The sequence below is a fragment of the Gracilinanus agilis genome, chromosome 2 (assembly GCF_016433145.1).
Source record: "Gracilinanus agilis isolate LMUSP501 chromosome 2, AgileGrace, whole genome shotgun sequence".
Classification (NCBI taxonomy): domain Eukaryota; kingdom Metazoa; phylum Chordata; class Mammalia; order Didelphimorphia; family Didelphidae; genus Gracilinanus; species Gracilinanus agilis.
The window spans coordinates 182,536,865-182,545,104 of NC_058131.1; positions in this window are offsets into that span (position 1 = coordinate 182,536,865).

Here is an 8,240-nt window from a genome sequence, read left to right on the forward strand (position 1 = left end):
TTCCCCCAGGAGCGAGAAGTGGGAGTCGCCCCTATTTTAGCTCCCCTCTTATTCCACCTCTTACTTCCTGAAATGAAAATGGGGACCTTAGTTTTACTTCTTTAGCTTTTGCCTCCACCTCTAGTCTAAAAATTGAAACTCTCATTTAGAACCCCCTCCCACTCCTCATTCCATCACCTCTGAAAATGGGGACCTAGTTAGGCATTCTTAATATATCTTCCTCATTCCCTTCACCTCCATACCAGTTGTTCTCGGGGCTGGGGTGGGGAGACCCCCCCCTCCCCCCGCATCCGAGCCACTTCGTTTTGGGAATCTGGAAATGTCGGGGTAACGATTCCTCCTTTTCCCCCAAATGGAATTGCTTACAATTGGATGAGTGGGTAGGGGGTTCCTGTCTCCAGGAAAGGGAGACCCCGCCTTAAGGCTTTCCCTAGATCTAAATGAGTATAGTATAAATGATTGAGATCAGCTCTCCCCCACTTAGTCCTGTTTACTCCTCTTTTCCCTGACCAACTTTATGTTGGATCAGAGGAAGGTAAAAGTCTTAAATGTTTTTATACCTCTCTAAACATTCTGTAATCTCAATATAATGTTTTGAATTTTCCCAACTTCAAAATGCCCTCAAAATTGTTGCACCAGACATTGTGAATCAGTTTTGAACTGTAATATGAATGTAATCTTCCTCACTTCCCCCAGCTCTTTCCAAATACATCAGACCCAGTTAGATGTTAATAATCAGGTAAAGACTGACAGTTGGTTTTTGATCCTTTCAGGAAGGAGGGAACTTGCTTTTGAAATAAGTAATATAGAATTGATTGCATGCTTATTTGTGTTAGAGTGTGACAATTTTTTATGGGTTTGAGTCTCATATGCAAAAGAGTGGACTCTATACGCTGAAGAGGAAAAGAATTGGGAAAAATCCTTTTGGATATTGGATTTTATCTCTCTGATTAGTCAGATTTTTACTAATTTTTTTACAAATACCGTCTCAATTTGGAAACTTGGTGACTACATCCTGAGGAAAACTGTTTCTCTTCCTCTTTCCTGTGACTGCAAGCAGTTATCATTTGAGGCTGCAGGAGTCATTTGCAGAATGACTCAGTCCTATTTGTCCAAAGAGCTAGAACTGACTGAGCAGCATGTGTCTATAGATGCAATGTGCTGGGTGTAATGATCTGGAGCATTATATCATAAGTTTTTGAAGTTTTCATGTTTTCAAATTTTTGCTTGGTGTGCTGGGTCACATGACACTCACAGGCTGGAGGAAGTGCTGGCTTGGAATAGGAGAGACTGAATAGAGGGCATGAATTTTCTTAGGCTATTGAGAGAGAATTGTCTCTGGGCTGTACTCCCAGCATTTTCACTTTGGTATTTTGCTGGGAAAACTTTGACCTAAGGCCAGAAAGATCAGTTAAAAATAGTACAGCAAATCTGAAACTTTAATCAGGGTAATATTTAACCCCTGGCAAAAATCTTTTCACACTTTGATTCATTTCTTGAATTTTTAAAGATGTTGATGATGATGATGAAGATTGTGCTATTTTTAGGTTGGATTGAGGCTAATTAGCTCTAAGAAGATAATTCGATGCTAAAAGACTTTAAATCACTCAAAAATTCATAATATAGACTGTGTCCTGGTATTATTAGCTCTGGAGACAGAGATCTTGTGTTCAAATCTGTTTGATAACTTCTGTTACCTTGGGTAACTGTTGAGTTTCAGTTTTCTAATCTGTAAAACAAAGAAGTTGGTCTAGATGTAAATTTATGAAGCATCACATATTCCTACACTATTAGTTCAATTGCTAATTTATTGAAGTAATTAATATTTTGAGTCTTCTTAATAAACATCACTGATTATATGTCTATAGTACTTTAAAGTTTATGAAGTGCTTTACAAAATACATTCTCCTTTGAATTTAACAATAATCCTGTAGGTTAGGCAGCATATTATTCCCATTTTAAAGAGAGGTAAAGTATTTTGTAAGGGTCACATAGCTCATAAATAAAGCCAAGGGATTCATTTTCAGGTCTAATGACTCCCAAGTCCATTCACTTTTGCACTGCAGCATGTTTGCATACATGCTGCTGTTACTGTTATTAGTTTGATATTCAGTGTTTGTATCTGTGTTGAAAATCTGAACTGGATGTTATTACATAAATTAAATCTCTATACTGCTATTTAAGACTATCAAATTAAAAGTCTGGTATGCGTTTTCTCCTTAGAACTAGAATTCAAGTTCTTATTTTGAAGTTTGAAGTGTTTAAATTTTAGCTTTCTTTAGCAATAAAAAACACTTTGTTTTCATTCAGTGATGAAAATGAATACTTAACAAGACTATTTTGAAGTATGTTTCCCTGAGTACTACTAGTTACTTATATTAAAGATCTTAAATTAAAAAATATGAAATATAGACCAGTTAATTTTTTTAGGGGATTATTTCTAACTTGCATATATAAAATCGACTTTTCGTGTTTTTCCTTTGGGTTTGGCATAAAAAGATGATGGCTATATAGTTTTTAGTATAGAGAAAATTTGAAGTAGTCTTCTAGTGAATATAGTATAAAATATTAAAGTAAATAAATTCTACAGAGGAAATTCTGGAGGCCCAAATAACCTTACTGATATTTTCCATCTAAAATAGTTAACATGAAAATTATCTATGTATAAAAAATTGTGGCATTCCAGGAGGGGGGGTCATGAAAAATGAGCTTGATTTCCCATTTTGCTTCAAAATTTCCATTTCCTCCCTTTTACCCTACTCCCCATTAGGACTACAGTGTTTATAGATTTGTTTAGTATATTTCAAGCCCCAAAGGGTTCCATAGCCAAAGTAGTTTGGAAAATTCTTTACAACATAAAGACTATAAAAGTAAGCATTAATTATAAGTGCAGAACAGATGCACGGTGTTTTTTCCTGCTAAATATATTTTCATGTATATATTGCTAGTTAGGTTACTAGCTTGGCTTTAAAGACAAAGATAATTTTTTACCTTCTTTTAAGAAGAATATTGTTTTATTGGCAATTTTTTTGTTAGATACTTTTGAATAAGTGTTTATATCATCACTGTTTATATCAACAACTAAAAATCATCTAACAACAGGCAATAATCTGAAGGATTATTATCATAAAGTTCAAATCATTTTTTTTTTCTGGAGAGATTGGATGTTTTATGTCAGACCTTAAGATTGTAGAGCATGTCATTTGATTTTGAATCTGCTTTATATAGCTGTATGACCTTGGCAGTCACTGTGTCATTGAACCTTAGTTTCCCAATCTATAAAATGGGGATAATAATAACATCAACACTTTGCAACCTTAAAAATACTCTATAAATGGTAGCAGTTTTTATTAGAACAATATGGTCTTGCTTGGAAATTAAGAAAAAGTTTCAAAATAATCCAGCCTGTTATAGTAAGGATCTGATGTAAAGGATTTTGATAGACAAACATTTGTCTTATTTTCATAGTATCTGGATTTTATAGTAAACTTTTGGGAAAGACCCATTTCTTTGAGTAGTTTTGTTAGGATTGCATAGTTTTTCTAAATGTTTTTTAGCAAAAATCATTCTATTTTGGTGTTATAACAGTGGATTTATGCTCCTTTTAAAGATCTAATGTTCTTTAAAGATGAAACATTTAAAAAATTCAAAGGAACATATAGACTACCATATCTTTTTATCTTCACCATCATCTAATCATGTTTACATAACATGATGCTGTTTGTGAAGTGCTTTCTGAACAATTTAAATTTCTTATCTTTATTTTACATCTGTGGCAAATGAAGCACAGACCTGTAGGATAGGCATTTAATAAATGTTTATTGTTTTCCTCTGTAGCTCCTCCCTTTCTCCTCTCCTCTTGGTTGAGAATCTTGCCTTATATTTTACTGAAAAATTAGAGGCCATTTCACAGAAATCTGTCTCTTCTCCCCTGTTACTTATTTCACATCCTTTAGATGCCTTCTTCCACTGTCTCCTTCACCCATTTAACACACATATCATAAAGGAGAGAAAAGGTAGATATATTCTGATACATACCTTAGCTTTTCAGAGAGTAGATTCTAAAGGGAAAGGTATAGGATAGGTAGGATTCTTGGACTCAAATTCAATAAACATTTTATTAATCATGTACTTTGTGTAAGGTACTATGCTGAGTATTAAGCATAGAAAAATAAAATTAATTGTCTTTGTCTTTAAAGAGCTTGATTCTTTTGGGAGAAGACAACAACTATGGTCTAGGGTAGTGATGGGCAAACTACAGCCAGGTGGGCCAGATGGGGGGAGGGGGCCTGAAATGTTCTATCCAGCTACTCAACATTATTCCTAGTCTGACAATACAATGATAGGATACAATACAATGAAACTTTGAAAGAGTTGCCTTAGAAACAGACTGACAGATGAGCATTTCCTTTCCTTTGGCCCCCTCTTTAAAAAGTTTGCCATCACTGGTTTAGGGCAGTGATGGAGTGCTGTCCCCCTCCTTCTGACCACATGCTGTGTCTCCCCCTTGCCCCACACAGGAGAAGGAAAAAGCACTCCCATTGGGCTAGTGGGTGAAGTGAAGAATGCCTTCAGGAGTGTGGTAGGGGAAGGGAGTGGCTCAGGTGCTCTGCTCCCTTTCAGCTCTGCCACCTGTGAGCTGCCTACCTTACCCCCTATATGCTCCCATTGGGCTGCTATGCATAGGGGCAAGGGAGACACGGTGAAGAGGGGGAAGAGACCAGCTTCGCCTGAGGCCCTCTACCTTTCTAGTAACAAACTCTGGGGGTGTGTGGGGAGGGGAGGGTGGCTAAGTGCCCACAGAAGTCACTCTGTGTGCCATCCTTGGCAACTGTTCTATAGGTTCTTAATCACAGGTCTAGGGAAAAAATGTAGAAGTAGACATTGCTAACAATTCAGAGGACATATATTTTCAAAGGGCTATGGATATGATATACTGTTGGATTTTGTTAGTAAATTGATTCATATTGGGTAAAAGAGTCCCAGAGCCATCTGTAGTGTCCATTCTTAGATGTAAGAGCAGGCTGGAATTGGGAGGGTTCTCTATAGATAGATTTAGATAATTAACAATAGCGTGAGTATACTTTGGATGTGTAACAACTACATTGTACATTTTTATGTTTCTTGGTGTTGGATTTTGATGCTGTTATTTCATGTTTTTAAAATTATGTTAAGGGAAACATGAATGGAAAAGCACTTATTAATCACTTACTTTGTTCAAAGCACTACAGCAAGCATTTTGAGGATACAAATAGAAAAAGGAGACAGTTCTTGTTTTCAAGGATCTCACATTTAATGGGGGAGAGAATACTTAAAGAAGTTTTTAGCTGCAAGTCAAAAAGAACATTTCTGTAGTCTTTAATGTATGGTAACAAAGCAGATGGTAATTTCTCTTCTTTGCAATTTCTACTGGTAAAATCCTATCTGTTTCTGATGTATGTCAAACCTTTTGACAATGCCAAGGACTTTGTTTTCTTGATCTCTAGTAGATGTGGCAGTAGCATCCTCAGAAGCAGTTGTCAGGGCAGATCTTTTTTTGAGGGCTACTTCAGTGAATATTGACTGTAGGGGGTAGCCTGGAAGTGGGTGCTGCCACTCTCAAGGATCTTCAGGCTTACCTGTTGGATCACAGTTGGTGGTAAGTTGAGTGACTTTCTTTTTTATAGTTAGTGTTCCCTTGAATGATGGCTTTGAAGCTTGGACTGGAAACAGGGCTAGTGGTCTGAGTTGGGGGAGGGTCATTGCTTTTCCAAGGCCCTAGAACCAGTACTAAGGTATCTCATCAGGGTCAGAGGCATGGTAGTGATTGAGGTAAGAACAAGGTGATATGTCTTCTCAGAAATAATGTAAAAGGTTCATGAAAAATAAATACTGTTAGTTTTCATGTTTACAGGGAGAACATAAAATCTATATCTGTAGATGATAGTATGTGTTATCTTTTTGGCGAACCATTTTTGGTGAACCATATAGATGGCATGCTAAAGATCAGCTAATTCAACACAAGTGTTTTAGAGGTGAGGAATTTGAGGTCCAGAGAGGTAAAATGCTTTGCCATGGGTCACTCAGTCAGGAAGTGGCAGAGCCAGGAGCTGAAACCAGGTCTTCTGACTCCAAATTCAGTGCTCTTTCCACTATCTTGTTTCTTGTTAAAAATAAATTTATTAGGTAGTTTGCAACCTTTGCTCAAGAATTCTGTAAGTTATCCAAGTTAGGAGTAAGTTTGCGCTATAGTTCTTGTTTACTAATTTGTCTTTTTCTGTCTTAGGAGTTTATTTCAATGCTTTGTTGAAATTCAATTCATTGAGGTAGACATTTTCAGTTCAAAACAAATACAAGATTTGCACTCCTACCCTCTAAAAAACAATTCCAAAATCCCACTTGTATTAGAAATCCTTTGATCCTTAAAATCCTCAAGGAATTGGAAATAAATCTTTCTCTATGAACACTGGACAGAGACTTATGAAGAGTTGTGGAATCATAGAATTTAGAGTTATAATGAACTTTACATGTCATTCATAACAATTTGTCATACAGTATGGGAACTGGTCAGTGTTGCCTGTTTTTCTTGATGTACTGTTTAGTTTAATCTTAATCTTTTTTTTTTTTACTTTCATTTAAGGAGGTTCTGGGTCTGTTTCTCTTTCTATATCTCTGCAGCAACATGATCTGATGGTATAGAGGTAAACGTTTATGCACAATAAATGCTGTTAGTTTCCTGGTACCCATGGGGAGAAAATAAGATTGGTGTTTACAGATGATAGTGTGTGCTGTTTTCTTGGTTGACCTTAAGCACTTTTTTGGACTTAACTTCTTAAGTGCCTTTCTATCTGAGAAGTCCTAGAAAAACAAATTCATTTGCTTCTTGCTTTCTTCCCTCCACTGAGAAATACCAAATCTTTTTTCATAGGTTATTTGCAGTAGTTTAAAAAGCATATTAGCGTGATGTATAAGACAATGTGTACTGTCTCCTAATTGCCAGATAGCTGAAGGTATCAACTTTAGGGACCAAGAGGTTGTAAATGAGAGTATTTTGGGGTTATGCTACTGTAAATAGGAAAATTCTAGGATCCATGCTTCTACTCACAACCAGTTATGGAAAAGATTTTTCTAGTAATCCAAGTTCTGAAATACAGTTATGCTAAAATATAAATTGATATCAGTCAGTTTTAGATAGATTGGGGAAGGAAAGTGAGCAGATGCCTGAAAGAATTCAAGGGTGCTTGTAAGGCTGGAGTAGAGATTAGTTGTTTTTTCTCTCTTAGAGGTACCATTGTTGCATCTTTTGCCTGTCCCCTTACCCCAACCTTCATAGAATTATAAATTCTGCAAGGAACCTTAGGTCATCTAGACTAATTCCCTTATTTTACAAATGAGGGAACTTAGGCCCAGAAAGGTTAAGTGACTTTTGCAGGTCACACAAATAATAAATGACTTGAGATGGGGGATACCAATATTAATATTAATTAATACCAATTAATACTAATTAATACCAATACTAAGCCTATAGATATGATCTAAAGTTTAAATTTGTATTCTAAATTTGGGGCACAAGAGTGTACAAGAGTATAGTAAGTGTACATTAGAGTGAAATGTGCCACTTCTTTACTAGCTTTCCTAAATCAGTTGCCCAATCCACCTTGTAAATATTCCTACCACCTCTGAGGTCTCTTGAATGAAAGAGACCAGAGAAAAGATACAGAATTATTCTTTTTTTTTAGCTATTGTGTATAAGTACTTATGCATGCACTCTGTGTATATACATGTACACACTTTCACTGTTATTAGAGTTGTTTTTGTTTGGGAGTTTCTACTTGCCACAACACACATATGTACCTGGGAACACAAAAATACTTCTGAATGCTTAGATTATTTTTTTAAAATTGAGAGGTAGTAAACAGAGTCTTTTCTAGATAAATCATTTAAAAAAAACCTTAATTTCACATTTTTGTCTGTGTTCTCTTGTTTGCTTTGAATGGTATATAGAGAAAAAAAATTATGCATACATATTTCTGTCCTGCTTCTCTGTCCATGTTTGTATATTAACGGAATCCTTACTTTTGAGGTATTGAAATATTCATTATTAGATAGCTTTAATCAGTTTTTCTTGGACTGATTTGAAATCTGTATCCCTGTAGCTTTTTTTGGACTGAAAGAGACCCGAGTTCGTTCGTTCGTTCGTTCCTCCCTCCCTCCCTCCCTCTCTTCCTTCTTCCCTCCCCTCCCCTCCCCTTCCTTTTCCC